Consider the following 19128-nt stretch of genomic DNA (forward strand, 5'->3'; position numbering starts at 1 on the left):
TACAGCTTTGTAAAATCTCTTAGAAGTGAGCACCGAATGCAAGTAATAGCAAACCTTGAACTAGCGACCGAGGGAAAGGATGGGAAGTGCCGCCTTGGCAGAGGGGTTGGGAAGCAACTTCGCCACCTGCCTCTTCCCCTGATCCTTGCAGGCCTGGGGCAGAGCTGGCAAGGCATGGTCCCTAAATGCAGTGAAGCACCCAGGGGCAATCTTTGGCCTCTTAATTCGGTCTGCGTTTGCCACAGTACTTGCTTTCTTGGGCAACGGACACCATGGCCCTTCCTCCACACTCCCAAGTTGCCTCTTTGGGTAGTGGAGCACTCTTTTGACAACAAGGCCAGGTTTTGTGTGTGTGTGTGTAGATGGGGGTTGGGGATGCTATGATTTCTATGAGATGTGAGCCCTGCCAGACATGAATTTAGCTGCCTCTGGATAGTCGGCCTGCCTCTGGCATTAGCACAGGCTGGGTCAGGCAAAAACACTTTGGCACTGTGTCAAACACAGCACACGCACGGGGTCTGGAGCGAACTGCAGTGAGGAGGGGACAGCTGGGAGAGGGGAGCACTGAGGGAAGGGCCAAGGTTGTGCAGGCACCAGGGGCACTTCAGAGCACGTCGCAGGAGCCTCATCGACATGCTACCAGGGCAAGCAACACAGTGCCAAGACCTTTTTTATTTTGCCCAGGGAGGAGCTATAGCTGAAACTGGTGGGAACGTGCCTCTGGGCACTATGCACCTCTGCTGTGTGGGGAGGAATATTTGGCTGCATCCAGATGGAGGGTTGCTCTGCAGTTAATGTAAGGTGATTTTTCTGGAGGGCAGGAGGGGCGGAGCAGCAAGGGGGAAGGGCTGTTTTGTGGTCTGCTCCTTCCTGAGGCCTGTTGAATGAATGTCGCTTCCCGGCTATGGTTTTATTTTCTGCTGTTTTTATGTCCTGGCTTCTTGGTGTTGAGGGCAGTCACTGGAGAGGTAGTGTGCTGCCGTGGTTAAGCTTCCAAGCTGGCAGGCCAGGGTTGGATTCCCCGCTCCTCCTCCATGTGCATCCAGCTGGGCAGCCCTGGGCTGCTCACAGTCCTGATAGGACTGCTAGGTGAGAACAGCACTATCGGGGCTCTCTCAGACCCACCTACCTCCCAGGGTGTCTGTTGTGGGGAGAGGGAGGGAAGGGAATGTTAAGCTGCCTTTGGGCAGTGAAAAGCGGGGTATAAAAGCCAACTCTTCATCTTCAAGAGGGCAGAAGCAGCTGGGAGGCAGCCAAAAGGAGTCAGTGGGGTCGTGCTGGGAGGATGCCCTGGGCAGAGGTGGGACAGCAGTGTCCCCGGAGCCTGGCTTTGAAAAAGCCACAGTGCAGGTTGATCTCCCCCCCCCCCCTTGTCTGGTGCATCTCAACAGCTGAGCTGAGCTCCGCTCTCCACATGCAGTCTGTTGGCCTCTCTGAAGTTTTGGGGTTTCTCGTTAATTGCTAAGCATTTGGTGCATTCCTTGATTCCCCACCCAGGGAGAAGAGGTACTTATCTCAAGAAGTAAGGTGAGCAGCTTTGCCTGAGAGGCATAGGTGAGAGGAAAATTGTGGCAGATGTTATACCCTCAGACTAAATGAATTTTTAATCGAGGCCTCGTGGAAGCAGAACCTTCGGCAAAAAGCAATAAATTCTGAACATCTGGAGAAAAAAAAAACTCCTAAGCAGACAGATTTATTCTATTTGGAGACTTTTAATGTAGGAGGAGGACCACTGGCAGAAATCTTTTAATTGCCTGAGTGAGGGAGCACGTTTCAAATCTATTCCCCTCTTGGGATCTGGGGGGAAGATCGGTTCATATTCCTCTGTGGCCTGCAAATTCAGCATTTGGGTTTTAAAGGAGCAGGGAGGGCAGCATGTATTTTGCATGAAGGTTCCCCTGCACAGGTTTTTTCTTTTAGCAGGCAGCAGCAGAATCACCTGGAGTGGCCCTTAATTTATAATCTACCTTTCTCATGAGGACTCAGGGTGGATTACGCAGAGGGAGGCAGAACAGTCGGCACAAGGGGCCATCCAACAAGGGATGCATTAGGATGGAAGGAGTTTGGGGACACCAGGAAGAAGGAATTAAATAATAGCATCTGGAAGAAGTTCCTGACAGTTAGAGTGGTTCCTCAGTGGATCAGGCTTCCTTGGGAGAGCCAACAACAGGGCAGAGAGGCCCAGGCCTTCCTCTACCTAGCCTCCTGGCTCTGGGAAGCTGCCTGCCCACTCAAACCCAAGTTCACTTTTTGGTATTTGCTTTGGGGCCACTGTCCTGAGGGGCCAGCCAGGGAGAGTTCCCCTGCGCAAGCCACACCTGGCTCTGTGCAGCAGCCAGAGGAAAATGCAGCTGGTCCTCCAGCTGGGTGCGGGGTCTTTGCCAGGAAACACCAGGAAGCGGTTGGGGGGTTTTCATCTTGAAATGAGAGGCTCCGTGCCTGGCTCTTAAAGGGGAGGGGGGTCATATTGTTTTTACATGGCCCTTTTATTCAGTGCAACACCCCCCCCCCTTCCATTAGAATTGGGGAGGGTCCCACTCCGTGATGCATGCATTAATCAAACAGACTCCTTTGGAAATCTCCCTCCTCCTTTAAACATGTCAAAAATCACCAAATCTAATTAAAAAAACTAATAGAAGCTTCGCTTTGTTAATCCATCCCCCCCAAAACCGACTGTCAAAATCGCTCCGCCTAACCGTCTCCCCTCCTCGGGAAAGCGGCGGTGTCAGCACCAGCGGGGATCACGGCGGAGCGTCTCCGGCGAGCCCATTAGGAGGAGTGGCGCCCGGCGCTTGAAATTTCTCAGCCAGAAAATTAAAAACAAATATTGAACTTTGCCGTTTTGGAACCCGTGCGCCGGAGGGACGGCCGCTCGCCAGGGATCCCCAGGCGCAAAGACGCGCAAAGAGGGGCTGTGGGGGTGGGGGGGGCGAGGGCGCGGCTGGCCAGGGACTAAAAGGGTCCGGAGCAAATCACAACGACCCCACTGACCCTTGGGTGCTTGTGCCCCCCGTCTAAGGGGGGGGGCTGCTCGACGGGTCCTCCGTGACTGGCCACCCTCCTCCCCCAGCGGCCTAATCCCTGTTGATGGATGTTTCCTCCTGCCCAGCGGCACGGAGCTTGGCCGCATCCCCAGCCTTCGCGCGCGGCTTTCGGACTTCGCCCGTCGGTCCGGCAGTGCGCGGATTCCTGCGGGCCGTGGAAAGCGACGGGCTCGGGATGGCGACGCAGCGGAGGGCAGCCAATCGACGTGGCCAAGGCTGGCGGCAGCGGGGGCTCCCTGGGGGGCCGCGCAGCCCCTTCGGAGGACGCCGCTCCAGCCAGCGGCCGCAAAGGAAACGAGCCATGGCAAGCGCCCCTCCCCCCGCCCTTCCAGGAGGGGCTTCTCCGGAGAGAGGGGAAGAAGAAGAAAGCGCCCCCTATCGGCTGGCAACCCCGCTGCCGCTGCCGCGCTCCGGCCCTTCCCTTTGCCGGGCGAAGACTCGGGTCCGGCAGGGGGCCCTTCGAAGCGCCCTGCGTGGCCCACCCGACAGTTCCCCGGTTCTGCCCCGCTCCCCGCCCCCCCGGCGCTGGGCCTGGCGGATGCTCCGAACGCCACAGGACGGCCTTGCCTTTGGTTTTCGAAAGGAGGGACCCGGCGGCTAAACGAAAGCGCTTTCGAAGGAGGCTGCAGGGCCCGGCTGCAAGAGCACGTCGGAAGCGCCCTCGCCCTCGTGCGGGGAATGGGCGCTGCGGCGGCATAGAAATAGTCTGCGCGGGAAGAAACGCGGGGAAGTCACAAAGGCTTCCGGAGGCCGCTGCCGCCTCTGCCACTCGGCGCCCCCTCGAAAGGGTCCGCCGGGCCCGGTTTCAGCGGAGGCCGGAAAAAGAAAGGCCCTTTCGGTATGGATTCCACACCCCTCTCCCGCAGGAAGTGTTTAGATCAGGGGGAGTCAAAACGGCGGCCGTCCAGATGTGCATGGACTACAATTGCCATGAGCCCCTGCCAGCGAAGGCTGGCAGGGGCTCATGGCAATTGTAGTCCATGCACATCTGGACGGCCGCCGTTTTGACTCCCCCTGGTTTAGGTCCTGAACCGCCGGCCGCCTCCTGCCCTAACGGCGAACGACCACCAGGGGGCAAGAGCCGCCCGACTCGGCTCTGTTCGGACCCGTCTCTCGCGGCCCCGGTTGCTTCCGCCGAGCCCGGCGCCTCCAGCAGCCCTCTCCCCACTTCTGGCCCCCGGGCCTCCCAGCCCTGGCCGCCGCTGTTTGCTCGGGGCCGCCGGGGAGCGAACTCGGGACTCAGCACGGAGCCTGCGAGGCTAGACGGCATCCCGGGGAAGGCCCGCCGGGGAAACTGCTCCGCAGACATAAACAGCCCCGCCGCCTTGTTTGCCTTGGCGCTCGGTCGCCGCCGCACCGGACTCGCCCTCGCAGCCGCCCCGCCCTCGCCTCTCGCCCGCCCAAATAAACTCCGCGGGCGCCAACACCCCCCTGCCCCTGCGGGAGCAGATTGGACAGGGCGCCACAGCGAAAGGCTACCCCTCGCCACGCTTGCCAACCTCCAGGGGGGGCCTGGGGAGGGGGGAGCATCTGGAATGGCGCTCTGCTGGGGTCCCTCCAGTCTCCGACCCCCACCCTCCCCCAAACCACAAGGAATTCTCCAGCCCGGAACACCCCACCCAACCAGGTAGACTGAGATGGCCACTGGGACACACCGGTTGCTATTGTTTATTATTATTATTGTGTATTATTATTATTACCGTTTTTATATTCGGATTTTAACACTCTTGCAGAATCCCTGTTGTATGCTGCTCTGAGCCTGGATGAAGAGGGGTGGTTAATAAATCTACTACTGCTACTACTGGTATCTCTTGCACAGCCGTAATTGTGGAATCAATCACATCTCCTGAAATGCAGGTTTAGGACACATATCTCCCTCACTGACAAATCTCGCAAGGCTGCTCTGAACCTGAACACGTATCTCACATACATATTCCAACCACACACTTCAAAGCAGTTTTCTGCATTATTTTGGTTTGGAGGGGGGGGATGTTCTGGGCATGGTAGTTATGAATCTCTTGCATTCTGCAGGGGGTTGGACTAGATGACCCTGAGGGCCCCTTCCAACTCTATGATTCTAGGATTCTTGCCTCTTCCGCGTAATCATTGCCGCAGCCTTCTGGAAGGTTAATCTGAGAGGCTGTGATGGGCGCAAGGTCACCCAGCAAACCTCCGTGGGTGAGCTGGGATTTGAACCTGGTCCACAGGTCCTCCTAGCCCAACAATTACCACTCTACCAGGCCAGCTGTGAGGTAGGCTTGCCACTTGGAAAAATATTTTTACTCATTGAGTTTTGGGGTTCGATAATATTCTGTACTCGCGTGAAGCAAAATTCTGATTCTGTGGAGACTTTCACCCTAAACAGCATTACAATTAAAATAGGAGAACCACAACCACCAAATGGCATTTTGCCCTATTTATGGAATTTTCCTGAGTGCATCCTCAGAGTGACGGAATCTTCACTGATTTTAATTGTGTTTTAGGCATAACCAAAGGCAGAGTGTATCCTGCTGGCCTGATTATATGTTTAGACTCAACAGTGTCAAACAGAGATTTGCTGGAGTAGCTGTACTATTGTGTCAATATATTGATTCCCCTTCTTGGCCATTTCCAGCTCTTAAGCGTGTCCTTGGATTCATACTTGCATGCTCTGCAGTATGAGCTGTAGCTGATTCTAGCCACTTTCTAAGTCGGGGGGGGGGGGGGGCTTGGGATGAGGCCTGCAGCACAGGCAAGAATATCTTAGGAAAAATAAAAAAGGATCTGTGCTCTCAGATGTTTGGCTTCAAGCCCATTTTCATTCACCCTTGGAAGAATGAATTAAATGTGATCGGTTGTTGTGAGAGATTCAGGTCTCAGATTTGAACTCCCTCATCTTGACCCAGGGGAATGCCGATTGCCTCTTTGGGGTCGGGAAATGAATTTCTTCCAGGCCAGACTGGCCAGGGATTCTGGTTTGGACATGGAATTGGGGTCACTGTGGGTGGGCAAGTAGTTGTGAATTTCCTTCTTTCTGCAGGGGGCTGGACTAGATGACCTTGGAGGTACCTTCCAACTCTATGATTATAAAAGCCTTGGTTCTTTGGGGTATTTTTGTGGTCTTATGGCAACTCAGCAGGGTTTTCAAGGCAAGAGACATTCTACAGTAGTTTGCCATTGCCTGCCTCTGTGTCATGACTCTGGTATTCCTAGGTGGTCTGCCATCCAAATATTAGCCAGGGCCCCCTCTGCGTATGGCCTTATGAGATTGGTCTAGCCTGAGCTAACCAGGTCAGGGCATGCTTGTTTGCTACATGAAAAAGTCCTGTGAATTCAGAAGAAGAGTTGGTTCTTACATGCCACTCTACCAGAAGGACTTACAATCGCCTTCCCTTTCCTCTCCCCACAGCAGACACCCTGTGAGGTGGTTGGGGCTGAGAGAGCCCTGATACTCCTGCTCGGTCAGAACAGCTTTATCAGTGCCATGGTGAGCCCAAGGTCACCCAGCTGGCTGCATGTGGAGGAGGAGTGGGGAATCAAGCCCAGATTGCCAGATTAGAAGTCCACACTCCTAACAGCTACACCAAGCTGGCTCTCTCTCCTAGCAAGATGCATGGGGTTTTATGACATGAGACAGTTTGGTTTCAAACACTATCCTACCATTTGCCATACACCACGGTGGAGAACCTCAGCTTATTTTTCAGATAATAAGTCGGATGCACACTGAAATTGGTCAAAGAGTCAGAGTTCAAATATGCCTGTGCCTGGAATCAATGGAGCACTGCACCCAGTATTAAAATGGCTCCTGGATCCTACACAAAATTCATAAGAATATTGGTCCGAGTGTGCAGACTTGAGAGCTCGTATGTGTGGTAGGTAAGAGACCACCTAGAAGAATCTGTGATTCTGAAAACAAACAGGGACTCACCCTGGATGTGAAAGTTTCCTGGAGAGATTCAACTCTTCCTCCTGGGCAGTGTTTTCACAGAATTCAGAAACGAAGAGGAAGCCTAAATACTGGGCAAGTGAAAGCTGCTTTTCAGATGGGGAAAGTTCTATATTGAATTATTTTGATTAAAACTCATGCAGGTAAAGTCACTGTTGCAGTGTGCCGATCCAGGCACAAAGGGTTCTTTTCATAGTGGATGGGAAAGAACTTTATTTCACTATGTTCCTTTCAATTGCCAAGGAATACAATAATAACTTTTTTTCCCGGAGGAGACTTCTTTCCCCTTTGAAAACACAGGAACTACCGTTGGAGCCCCATGTTGTGTTAGCTGTAGTTCTTAATCCCCTGTTCCCCATGAGTACAAAGTTGTTTATAAGATTTCCAGTAGTCTTGAAAAACCTTGTGGGAAATTGACTTCTGGTAAGAGTCAATAGACTCTATAAATCAGTAACTACCAGGACTGTTACTCTACAAGCATCTCACAAGTAGTCATCTTCTAGGTCACAAGGAAGCCACTGTAAAACCTTCCAGCAACAATGTTGTACACAATTCTCTGTTTGTGCACTTCCTTTCAGAGCTTGATCTCATAGGATTTCATATCTACAGTGGGTATAGTTCAAATGGTCACTAAAATATCCGGCCACTTTCTGAGTTTGCGTACATATGCTCAGATTCCGAGATGATAAAGAATCATAGAATCATAGAGTTGGAAGGGACCTCCCGGGTCATCTAGTCCAACCCCCTGCACTATGCAGGACGCCCACAACCCTATCGTTGACAGTGTAACCTGCCACCCCCTTGAATCTTCACAGAATCAGACTCTCCATCAGATGGCTATCCAGCCTCTGTTTAAAAACCTCCAAAGATGGAGAACCACCTCCCGAGGAAGCCTGGGGCAAGAAAACAACACTGCTTCATCTTCTATATGGCAGCCCTTCAAGTATTTGAAGATTGTTTGTAATGTCACAGTTATTATGTTATTATATACTGAGTTATCTGTACAGTTATCTCTGTTTGATGTAAACAGCCCTGAGTCTTCACGGAGGGTGGTATATAAATGTAATAAATAAATAATAAATAAATAAATAAGATGGTTATCGTATCATCTCTTAGTTGCCTTCTCTCCAGGCTAAATGGACTTTTTTTGTTCTGGTCCCCTACTTGGTGGAATGAGCTTCCGGAAGAGTAGAGGGCCCTGACAGCTGTCAAAGTCCTGTAAAACGAAGCTCTATTGTCAGGTCTTTGGTTGAGGCCAGGGTTTCATAGATGATTCAGCCTTTTAGGTCCTAACTATTTCCGTACAGGAGAACATGTCAAAGAAAGGCACTAAAATAATTTCAAAAAATGTTGCCTTTTTGTCCAATTGCAGGAGATGGTGAAAGCCAAATTTCCCCAAAAGTCACAGCCTCCTGGCCCATTTTATACTTCTTGTAGATGGGGATGTGCAGCTCACACCTAGAAGCAACATTTTCTGTTCCTGGTGGACTTTCTGCAGACTTTCTCCTAAAGACTGTTTCCAGCCGGCTTTTTCTAGCAGACTTACTGCTGTGTGATCTCTTCAGCTCAGCTTGATCCCTTTTAACATACGTGACCTGTTCATCCAGCCCCTAAAGGAGACTTCAGGAGACTTAATGTGCCTGCAGCCAGGTCAAGACAGATTTTCTTCCTGCTGGTATTCTAGCAACAAAGTTCAGAGTTGAGTTCTCTGAAGGTCAGGCAGGCTTGGTGTCAGGGCCTGCAACTGGGCGTGTGTGAGAGGGGGCCATGTTCAGGCTCTAAGGCAAATCTCTCTCCTTTATGGAGTTCTCCAGTTTCACTTGTAAAGGGGACACATTTTAGGGAGTCCAGAGCTACCTCCCTTCCCTCTCTGTTTATTTTTCTGAGGCTACAGTCAGTTCAATCTCAGGCCCTTTCCTCCCCTGCAGAACTGCCATCATAAGCAAGGAGGGGAAGCCCAACAGGGAATCTTGGTTGCGTTGGGAATGGCAGCAAAACTGGCAGATCAAAAGTTTAACCTAGAAGCTGTTGTCAGTTTTCTGAGGAAATACAGTTGTCTGAGATCCTCCGCAGAACAGATGACATGGCAGAAGAACAGCGCGATGATCACAGAAAAGATCCCTGTGAACCGAAAGAAATGCTCACCCTGACGCTCCCCAAGAGTAAATGCATTCTCATCGTTTGTCTTAAGAGGACAAAATGGAGAAGGAAGTCTCTGTCTCTGCTGCAGATCGGTTACTCTAGATGGGCCACCTCTTAATATCTGTGGTTTGCGCTCCCTGGGGCAAGGGGGTGAAACAGCAGTTCAAGGATGGCTTCTTCTTCCCGTGAAAGAGGGGCCCATGAGAATGTTTTGCTTTCTTTTAAAATCAGAAGGAAACAAAAAAGAAAAGGGAAAATTGAACTTCTATGTTTTAACTTTGCTCTCTCGCATCAGAAAAAAATTAAATTTTAGAGCCCACAAAAATCTATTTCGTTTTGCCTAAAACAGGTGTGTGTGTGTGTGATGTTGAAGTATTTAAAGTTATATTAAAAATAATTTTCCGTACAGATATTTATGATAGTGGGCAGGGCCCACAAAGGCCAAAGTACAAGGGGCCACTAAAGTCATCGTGCAGCTCAGAGGGGGTGGCGATCCTGCCTATTCTGGGCAAAGAGACGGTGGAGGACGGTAGCTCCAGAAGAGAATTAATTCAGCGTTGGAATGCGTTTTTAAGAATGACCCCAATAGGAAAGTTCCTCTCATAATCTGATGCTTAGTTCACATAGGGGTGGAACGGCGGGGGTGTGGAACGTTTTTCTCAGAAGACGACCAGTTGCTTAATAAGGGGGGAAATCATAGAATCATAGAGTTTGAAAAAGCCCTCTAGTCCAACCCCCTGCACAGTTCAAGGTCAGCCTAAAGGTCCCAGAGTAAACATGGCTATGCTGCATGTGCCAGCAGCCATCCGGCCACAAAGCCGATCCATACATGAGGTTGTTGCTTTTGTACTCACAGTCGCATGTGCAGATCTGAATGGTCAGCAGGACATAGACACAGCTTTCATGATACGTTCTACATCACAAGATCAAGACTTAACAGGCTTGGCCAATAAACCTGCTTCTGATAACATGTCATAGCTCAGGGGTGGCCCAGTTGTGGCACTCCAGATGCCCATGCACTACGGCATGCTGGAAGGGGCTCATGGGAATCTGGAGAGCCACAGTCTGGCCACCCATGTATGGCTAAAACTACTTGCTGACACGGAGCACATGAAATGTGATGTGCAGGAGGTCCCTTCTCAGTTCTCCCTGCATTTTTGTTTTTACCTGAGAAGTGTTTAAATCTTTTGCCCCATGTTGCTTTCCCAACCTATGCTTGTTCCCAAAGCTGCCATTTGCCCCACTGGAAAATATATGCCGGGGAAATGTTGGAATACCCCTTTCCCCAAGCATAGTCTTGTTTCTGGGGGACGGGAGATGTTGCCCAGACAGGCATGCGCCCATAGGATCCCATTATTATTTGGATCAGGGGTAGTCAAACTGCGGCCCTCCAGATGTCCATGGACTACAATTCCCACGAGCCCCTGCTAGCATTCGCTGGCAGGGGCTTGTGGGAATTGTAGTCCATGGACATCTGGAGGGCCGCAGTTTGACTACCCCTGATTTGGATGAAATAGTCCGTGTCTGTCCCAGAGCATTGTTGTAATGGCACCCTTAGATAAGACATCATGTGGCGGTGACTTCTGAAGCTGCGGTTTGTCTGTGTGGTTTTGGAGTTATTATTTCTCACATTCTCCCCAGTGGGGAGGATTAGAAGCAAAGATGAAGCTGATTTCTCTGCAGACTCTCATCACGTCTCTTTGCTTTTGCGGGGGATTTTCTTGAGGCCTGCTGGAAGAGTATTGACCCAAAGATCACTGCGTAGTAATACACAGGTTTAAGTTTTTCTGACATATAACCTCCTCGAGTTTGATATGTGTAGTGAGCCACAAACATGATGTGTGGAGTTTGAAGCCTCAAAATTACCAGCAGGTACGTAGTTGACTAATCTTATGAACACTGAGAGTTGCCAATTCTGGGTTGGGGGATACCTGGAGACCTTGGGGGGGATTTGGGGTGGGGAGGCAACTGCAGTGGAGTATAATGCTCCAAAGCATCTTTTTTTCTCCAGGAGAACTGATCTCTTTAGTCTGGAGATAAGCCATAATTCCAGAGGTTCCCCGGGTCCTACCAGCTGACCAAAGTTCTGAAGACAGCCGCTGAGTTGATTGGAAGCCTTCTCAGTAGATAACAAAAGCCACGGCTGTAAGGTTGCATCCTGAACAGGCACTGCGAGTCACACATCCTTTCCTATAGTCCCATTCTTCCCGTTGTTCTTTCTGCTCAAATCCCCGCTGGCTTGGCTCATCCAGTGGTGGACAGGAAGCTGCTTTTCAGTGAACCGTTGATCTCTTCATCAACCCGTTGGCAGATGTTGGCTGGCTGTGTCGCTGTGTTCTCTCTTGACAGTGGAACACAACTCAGTCGGCTTTTCTTGCGCCATGGCCGCCATTTTCCCTGCTATGCCATCGGTGAACTTATGGAGCGCGCTGGGAAGAGAATGCTCAAAGCTGGGAAGGAGCAGTGAAGGTTTAACTCCATCAGTCCTACTGAGGCATGGTGAGTGCAATATGTTTGTGGCTGTTTCCTCTTTGTTGCATTCTTCCCTTGTGCTTACCCTTCCTTTGCAGGGATATCTCAGTTGACTGAAACCTTTTTTCAACTGTGAAAAATGTCGTTCTTCCTAAAGTTCAGGCATCCCTTGTGATGGCTGCGTGAAGTTGGTTCTCATGTACCAACCTCAAATTGCCCCCTCCCCAATAAAAACCTCCATGGAGAACATCAGATACGTTTCTACATTAGAAATCATGGTGACTAGATCAAAGGCACCACTAAATGGACATTTAATGATGAGGTGTAATTCAAAATTGGTTTTTAAAATTTCATGTTGATAACTTTGTTTGCTTGTTATTTTACTGATGGGCACTGCCCTGAGCCAGGAGGGAAGGGTGATAGACACATTAAATAAATAATAACAAGAAGAATGAGTACAACAAAAATAGAGTCCAAGAGCACCTTTGAGACCAACAAAGATTTATTCAAGGCGTGAGCATGCACTCGAAAGCTCATGCCTTGAATAAATCTTTGTTGGTCTTAAAGGTGCTCTTGGACTCTATTTTTGTTGTGCTATATCAGACCAACACGGTTACCCACTTGAATAAAAATGAGTATCACTACCGGCCACTTGTTCATTATGTGTGAAGTCACTAGGGTGTACGTAGGTACGATGTCATATAGATGTAGTTTACTTTCGACAACTCGGTTCTCTTCCTTCCCTCTTCTGTAGGCAGATCGCAGAACACACACACTTCTGGAACAAAAATGACATTCTGTCTTTTGTCCATGTAAACCAAAATACAGTGGCTTGCCAAAATATATCAGCTTGCTGGGCGTTTTCCCCGCTGTAGGTCTTTTGCATATAACAGAACATTGTTTTACAAATGAGACAGTCTACCAGTAACATAATTCATCATATATCCAATAGATTGCTCAGTTCTGCCTAATGATCGAATTACTGTTTCTTTTTTGCTTATGCAAGATCCAGTTTACAATTAATGGATTTAGTCCATCTGCTTGGAAAAGCAGTGCCTCTTCTGGGATTGCCTCTCAGATAACCCATGACGTGTCTATATTTGTCAGCAGCGGAGGGTTTTGGATGTTTCGAAGCCTTGGATTTCCCATTTGAACCTGAAGCTGTGAAACGCATCACCCGTGTTTTGCTCCCTGCCCCTCACGTTTGCACGATGAATCTCTGAGAAAGGTCTCGATTTTGTTTTTGCGGCTTGGTTGCTAAAGGCCTCGGTGGTTGTCTGCGTTCCTGCCGTGCCATCCTGTGATAGCTTGGGGGCAAAAATTAAACCGTGATGGAGTCTAATCCGAGGCACGTTGACTCGAAGAGGTGTCCCAGTGTAGTCGGTGAAACTCGTTATGCAATAAGAGTGCATTTGATCATGGACCTAATCACCATGACCTGGCCTTTATCTGGTGGACCCAAATATGCGCCATCAAAATTATGATCTGGATTCTCAGATATCATCCTTGTACGCCAAAATATAATGTTGCGCATGTTTTCTGATATGGCATGAAATGTCAAGGGCTTGACATTCATATTTCTTATATTCTTCCTTGGGCATAACGGCCATTAGCTTGTGTGGTATAGTTTTATACTACACACCCCAGCATGTGGTCTTTGAGCAAAATGCCCCAGCACATATTGTTTGTTATTTTATAGGTCTGCAAGAGAAAGGAACAGGCACCGACATTATGTTTAAAAGCCCCCCTCCCAAAGCTGTAAGTGTTTGCTACCGTCGCCGTTACTGCCCACGCTGTGCTCTGCACTTAAACACGAGAAACGAGCTATGAACACTTTATCCTTGTATTCAATAATCCCGTAAACCCGGCCAGAGGACTTCTCACCCACTCTTTATTGCAATTCAGACCGACATGTTGCTCCCGAAAAGCCATAGGTTTAATAAATACACAGGGCTTACCCCTGAGCTCAGCACGGATCTCCAGTAAGTACTATATGACAGATTTGCCACTTTAAAAAAAGGAAGGAGCAGAAATCCCAATTGTGGGAGCTGATACTTTTATCAAAGCTCCTCACCTCTAGGGTTTTATGGGCAACCTCTCAAGCCCGGACTTGGAAACTGCGGACCGAACGCATCAGAAATGCAGAGCGCAGGATGAAAAGGCAGCATCCTCAGAAATAAGCTGACCGTGGCGTTCTGTTTAGTCTGTTTATTTGGAGGGAAAGGAAGTGAAATAAACAGATGGTCCTTTGGTTTACAAGTTTAATATTCTCTGCTCACGTTCCTTGTGGCCTTAATCATGGGCCAGTGGTCTCTAGGAAAGACTCTCCCTTCCTGGTGCAAAAATTATAGGTATGCAATAAAAGTTCCCGCAGGAACGTGGTCAAGGTTTGGTGCTAGCGAGTAAGGTTTGGAAAACCGGCGTGGATCTGGCAAGATATTCTGAACCGTGCTGCCTGAAATCAACAGGGTAGTCTCGGCAAATGTAAGCTGCTTTGAGATTCCTTCAGGTAGAGAAAAGCGGCATATAAGAACCAACTCCTCTTCTTCAGTAATCTCAGGGGTCTCTCAGCCTCCCCTCCCTCACAGGGTGTCTGTCGTGGGGAGAGGAAAGGGAAGGCGAATGAAGCCACTTTGAGCCTCCTTCAGGTAGAGAAAGGCGGCATATAAGAACCACTTTTCTTCTTCTTCAGTAATAACAGGGCTCTCTTAGCCTCCCCTCCATCACAGGGTGTCTGTTGTGGGGAGAAGAAAGGGAAGGTGACTGTAAGCCGCTCTGAGACTTCTTCAGGGAGAGAAAAGCAGCATAGAAGAACCAATTCTTCAGTAATATCAGGGCTCAGCCTCACCTTCCTCACAGGGTGCCTGTTGTGGGGAGAGGAAAGGGAAGGTGACTATAAGCTGCTTTGAGACTCCTTTGGGTAGAGAAAAGCAGCATATAAGAACCATCTCTTCTTCTTCTTCTTCTAAATGTTTAACAAATTTTAAAAATATATTAAAATTAATGAATTCCCACCCTCTCAGGGCTATCAAGGCTGCTCTAATGTTTATACCCCCAAAATCTTGTTAGTCTCTAAGTTGCTGCAGGACCTGAATCTCACAGGAATACAGACAGGCTACAGTGAGAAACAAGAGTTTGTATCTTTGCCTACTGCAGCTAATCTAGAGAAGATATTAGCTGGAAGTGAAAGTGTCTTGTTTCTCTGCTCCCCAGTCCTCGAGCAAATGAAATGGTCCTTGGGGCACATACCTGAACTCTTCTTATCTTCCAGGTCTGTGGTTAAAGGCCTGTCAAAAAATATTAAGATCTCCCTTTCTGGGATGTATAGAATGGATGAAGAGCTTTCAGAACGTCAAGTCATTATGTGATTGTCCTTTCTGCATTGTTTTAAAGTTTTCAGTGTTTGCAGAGCAGCGGGAAGTTTCGCTCCTCCTCGAATGGAACTTGCTCTGCTGTATATCTCACCTGAGGCGCTGTGAACCCCACCGAGTCACCTCTGCCTGTCTCCTGCTTGGAATGTAACAGAATGATCCGCTCACTGTCTTGTTTTGATTAACATGTCAGCTCAGGGCATGGGCCTCTCTTGATGGTGAGAATTGTTTAACCTCTGAGAAGGGAGGGGCCCAGATCTTATTCACCCCGGCCTCAGCCAGAGACCTGGTGGAAGAGCTCTGTTTTGCAGGCTCTGTGGAACTGGGAAAACTCCATGAGGGCCCTCAGCTTTCCCCGGGACTCATTCCACCAGGTCGGGACCAGGACTGAAAAGGCCCTGGCCCAGGTTGAGGCCAGGTGTACCTTCCAGGGGCTAGGGATCTCCAACAGATTTGCACCCATCAGAAACCACCTGCCAGATTCTAAAATGAGCTCTACCCATTTAACCAGGATCTCAGAAAACATCCATAACATGTGTTCCTGTGCTGCTGGGGGAGGTGGGGGACAAGGGAGGCGGGTACACCTTCATAAGTTATATGTTTACAATTATGTTATTATTGCACTGTTACCCAAATGTTTTATAAGACTGTTCCATGTATTGTTCTTGTGTTATTATGTAAACCGCCCTGAGCCCCCGGGGAGGGCAGTATATAAATATAATAAATAAATTAAATAAATAAATTTGTTTATCTTGGCTTTAGTCATGAACAGGCAATTCTTGCTTGTTTGTAGTTTTGGAATATGCCTAAAGGGTGTGTGTGTGCCCACGAACACGTGTTTTTAAACATCCCACTCTGCCATCCAAGCTGAGGTTCTGCCTTCCATGCACCCTAGAAAACTGCCTTGTGCTCCCTCTGCTGTTTTGAATGGGGCATGAACTGACTGTCTGTTCTGCCAGAATAATAAAATCAGAGTCCAGTCAGGCACCTTTAAGACCAACAAAGGTTTATTCAAGGCGTGAGCTTTCAAGTGCAAGCACTCTTCCTCAGACTGCGAACTGACCATCATGACAGTGGGAATATATAAGCAAAAGTGAATCCTGTTACATTAGTAAACTGTGTCACAGCATCCAAATGCAGCCATATGATAATGCTCTGCCAGAGTTCGGCATCAGAGCAGATGTCAGATAGGCTCTTTCAATCAGTGTGGCGGAATAAATAGGCACGCATTCAGTCTAGATGGCTCCTCTTTGCACTGGGCAAATTGAAACAATTTTTTTTTAATGTCAGAAAGAAACACAGAAACCCAGTAAGTGCCAATTCTGCCAAACCTCGGCAGAGGTTTAACTCTCCCTTCAAAATCATTGGGACCTCCTCCTGGCAGCAGCTCTGGGGTATTTCTAGGAGAATTCTTGCCCCCTTGTTTGATTTCCTAATTTTAATGATATATCAAAATATCCTTGAAAAATAGGACCTCGGAAACAATGTTACTAGCATCTCTTTTTCTTACTTTTCAGTTTTCTGGCATTCCAAATCGGTATGATTATATAACAACCTTCGACGAAATGTGAATAACTTCAAATCCTATTGTCATTTTTCGTAGAATGCTTTCTCACTTTTGTTGCTGTTAAGGACCACTGGAGGGCCGCATGGTAAGTTAACTACAATGAGCAGCCCCAGCAAGCCATGGGGTCTGTGTACATTATTTGTAAAGCAACATAAATATTGGCAGGGCGATAATACTATACTCCTCTGTGTGTATACGTGTGCGTAAAGTGCCATCTAATTGCTTCCAGCTTCAAGCTGCTTCCCTGGAGAAGTTGCGTAGAAAATATTGAACTATTGATATAAAAAATTATTATTAACAGCATTTATTGTACGCTATAATTAACAAAAAAATGAAGCAGGCTTCTTCATTCACAGATTAGCATTACTGTGCTTCTGGAGAAACACAGGTTTGCACACACACGAAAAGAAGATGTACAATTTATGGCACGTAAGCTTTAGGTTGAGTTTTATATATATCATATATATCAGGACTGGGGGGAATGGGGAAGGCAGCTGGTGTGACACTGTTTTCCCAGGGCATGTGATTTTTAAAAATCTCGTAGGGTTGTAATAATGAAACAGTTTTGACCCAGTTTTTTTGTAAGTCAATATACTGAAAATTTAAAGACATCACAAAATTCAGCCCTGCTTGACCCATTACAGCTCTGATGAGACCAAGGTTACATAAAACATTTGGCTTTTGTTATTTTCTTGTAAAATGGCATTTCTGACTTGCAAGGTATCGGAATTCAAGAATGATAAAAGTACACATTTTACCGTGCACTGTCCTAAACACAATGGCAGCTTTCTAAGCTTCTTGACTTAAATAGATTTCAAAAAGACCCTCCAGGTCTTTCACTAGAATCTGGCCCCGGTGGCCCAAAATGTTTGACTGCCTAGTTGAACTTGTAGCCCTTTATATGTTTAGTTATATGCTGAACTGATGGGCTGTTCGTTTCTCATTTTTATTTGTAATGTCCGTCACTTCTTTTGTTGACAACCAAAGAAGAAGAGCTGGTTTTCATACCCTGCTTTTTCCGAAAGAGTCTCAAAGCAGCTTATAATCACCTCCCTTTAGTCTTCCCACAACAGACATGCTGAGAGAGCTCTGAGAGAATTGTTCCGTGAGAAAAGTGCTAACGGGACTGTGACTAGCCCAAGGTCACCCAGCTGGCTGCCTGTGGAGGAGCGAGGAAGCAAGCAAACCTGGCTCACCAGATTAGAAGCCGCCACTCTTGACCACGACACCAAGCTGGCTCTCAAACCAAGCTGAATAACCAATGGGCATGAAATGATCCTGGAAGACCTGTGGTGATAGAGATGGAGAGATCTCCCAGGCTGCTAAACTGACCTCTAAAAGAGAGGTGTGTAAAGCAAGCATTCTGGGCATTTTGACCTTGGCACCAAAGGCAATGAAGAAGAAGAAGAAGAAGAAGAAGAAGAAGAAGAAGAAGAAGAAGAAGAAGAAGAAGAAGAAGAAGAAGAAGAAGAAGAAGAAGAAGAAGAAGAAGGACGCTCAAAGCGGCTTACAGTCGCCTTCCTTTTCCCCTCCCCACAACAGACACCCTGTGGAGTGGGTGAGGCTGAGAGAGCCCTGATATTCCTGCTCGATCAGAACAGTTTTATCAGTGCTGTGGCGAGCCCAAGGTCACCCAGCTGGTTGCATGTGGGGGAGTGCAGAATCGAACCTGGCATGCCAGCTTAGAAGTCTGCACTCTTAACCACTACACCAAACTGGCTCTCTGACTTGTTCTGTTTCTATAACAGGGCTAGCCTTGACCTGACGCTTCTTCAGTTAACAATATCTAAGAAGAAATTGTGTGTCTTGCCTAATGAGGGGTGCTTTATTTCCATGTCAAATGAGGAACTTGCTATGCTGGGAGACTATTTCTCACCCTTGCTTAACTAACCACTGTAGGTGGTGATGAGCCATCCTGCCCAGCCCCTCCAGATGGTCTGCATATTGTAGTGGAACGCTGTGTGCCCGTGGGATGTCTCCTGGCCTGCACCATAGACAGTGTGGAAGGATGGGTTTAAATCACACACACACATCCCCTGTTTTAAATTGCTAAGCTTGTGAGGTGAGAGAGGAGTAGCCTCGGGAGGGAAATGGGGAGCCCAGGTTCTGAAACGAGCATTTTATTCTCTAGATAATACAGCGCTCCCTGTCAAATACCTTCTCATTCCTTCTGTTTGCAAAGAATATGGATTGGATCTGCGGTGGGGATGTGACAGTGGAAGGAAGCCGGTTTGAGTGGCATGGGAACAAATTAATTTCTAAGAAAGATAGCCGCCACCAGGTCCTCGGAGAGAAATTCTGAATCCAAATGGGGAGGGAACGATCAAATCCTTAACACCCAGGAAGCCTCCCACAGTACAAGGATTCTTTACATGTTCCTGTCCAGAGCTTAAATTCTACTACTTGCGTTGCTCTCCCACTGCAGAAATCTGAAGATTGATCTCCAGGTGTCAAAGAATCCCTCGTAGGAGCACTTTCTTGCAAGGAATTCCTCCCCCCACCCTAAAGGACAGTTCAAATGCTCCTCCTCGGGCAGGGCTGGTTTGTCCATGTAGCACGTGCTGTGGGCCAAGTGCTTCCAGGGGCCCTGCACTATTATTTATTTAT

Source organism: Paroedura picta, chromosome 11 (assembly GCF_049243985.1).
Source record: "Paroedura picta isolate Pp20150507F chromosome 11, Ppicta_v3.0, whole genome shotgun sequence".
In the NCBI taxonomy this organism is placed as follows: Eukaryota; Metazoa; Chordata; class Lepidosauria; order Squamata; family Gekkonidae; genus Paroedura; species Paroedura picta.